Genomic DNA, 1,776 nt, shown 5'->3' with positions numbered 1-1,776 from the left:
TATTTTCTATATTTTTAGGCAGCCTTTAATGTTTAGCTTTTGTGTACATTTTTATTGTATGACATGTTCTGGGGCTTCATTTAGTGCATATGTGTAATAATGCTTTTAATTTGAAATGATAGTAAATATGAAATCACTGTTGCATTGAAGCAGTAGAAGTACACTGAGAAACTGTCATTCTAAACTCTATACTTTTGTGAAGTATGTTTGTATAAAAAATACTTTAAAATGCTACCTGTTGATTGCAATGTATAGCTGGCATTGTAAGTTACCTACAAACATTTATTCACCCAATACTTATTACCAGAACCTTTTTTTTCCTTCATCAGAAAAATGACCACAATTCAAGAGTAAATCATTGAAATTCTCTATTCCTTTCCACCTGAGTTTAGGTGTAAGCATGTGATGTAGTTTAGCCCACAATATAAGGCAACAGACTTGTGGAAAGATTTCTGAGATGCATTTCCTCTTTTAAAAAGAAAGACACAAGGAGAGAACTCTTTATTTCGCATGCATTATTTCTCACTGTGATGCCTGTAACAGCTGCTACCATCTTCCGATAAGCGCAACATGCAGAAGCAAGATAGAAATTGGGTCCTTGGTCAGCCAGAGTAGTTAGGAATGCCGGGAGCTGCATGTAACTTTAGCTGTAGTGGTTTAAATAGGAATTTTATTTTTCTCATTTATCTTGGCTCAGCTTCTCAGTGATGCCATCCAGGCTGAGCTTACCTTTCATATGCTGACTTTTCCCCTTATGCTATTACTTCCTGGTCACAAGATGGCTGGCTCAGCTCTAGGAAGGAGGAACGCCCATTCAGCAGGAAGCAAAAGCCTCTTGGTGGACTGGCTATTCCTGTCATTGCCAGCACTGGGTCAGTGGCTGTCTGTACCCCCACACCCTAACTGAGAAGTCAGATATCAAGTACAGGGGAAAACAGTTTTCATGATTTGCTTATTAGACCAGTCACAATCTGTCTCCTAGTGCAGCCTTTGCTCTAGTCATATAATCAATAAATAGAGCTATTTTTTTTTTGCAACTTGTAGCCAAAACAATTTTAACAGATACCATTAAACAAATGGGAATATAATGCCAAAAATTACTGCGCTGCTTTTTTTTTAAATTAAATTTTATTGGGAAACAGTCATGGTCATTGGTTACATATTGCTTTCATTCTACAATGGCATAGTTGGCTCTTTTAAAGAGGATGCAGCTCACAGTGGCCCATGCGGGGATTGAACCGGCAACCTTGGGGTTGTCAGCACCACGCTCTAACCAACTGAGCAAACCAGTCACCCCTCTGTGCTGCTTTTTAAAGGCATGAATTGAGTTATGAGTTCCTTTGATGGATATGTGTTATTTGCACCTTTCTTTACATTTCCAGTTAATAACATCTTTATTTTCTCTTGGGAGATTTCCTGTCTCATTCCTAGTTTCTGTGGCATTTGGAGCAGTTGAGTAAGTGTGGGTACTTGCCCCAGGCCCAGAACAGAATTATCATCTTAGGGTTGTTGAACCAGCCAGAGTCAGCCTTGGTCTTTGGCTCGAACTATGAAGAGAGAAGGGAACACAGAGGTAAATGGAGCTGACAGGAGAGTTTGTGATCTCATCTTTTGAGCTGTTTACCCCTAGATACTTCACTTTTTGCTTATGTCTTTAAGTTGTGTTTCTAGTATTTGCTACTGAAGGCCTAACCAATAGAGCCTCCAGGCCTAACTTTTATTTTTTCTCAAGTCTTAGTCGTCTCAAAAACTTGTTTCGGGCACTTTGGGAGGAGC

The 1,776-nt window shown here is 39.2% G+C and overlaps 1 non-coding gene across 1 annotated transcript; it reads right to left on the bottom strand.

Moving 5' to 3' along the window:
* Nucleotides 1-1,218: 1,218 nt before the first annotated feature.
* TRNAV-GAC (transfer RNA valine (anticodon GAC)) lies at nt 1,219-1,292 on the bottom strand. Its single transcript has one exon. It is a non-coding gene; the product is annotated as a tRNA-Val (tRNA).
* Nucleotides 1,293-1,776: the final 484 nt, after the last annotated feature.

The sequence above is a fragment of the Hipposideros armiger genome, unplaced genomic scaffold, assembly GCF_001890085.2.
Source record: "Hipposideros armiger isolate ML-2016 unplaced genomic scaffold, ASM189008v1 scaffold_120, whole genome shotgun sequence".
In the NCBI taxonomy this organism is placed as follows: domain Eukaryota; kingdom Metazoa; phylum Chordata; class Mammalia; order Chiroptera; family Hipposideridae; genus Hipposideros; species Hipposideros armiger.
The sequence above is the reverse complement of the archived record's forward strand: the minus strand, read 5'-3'. Positions and strand labels throughout refer to the sequence as shown.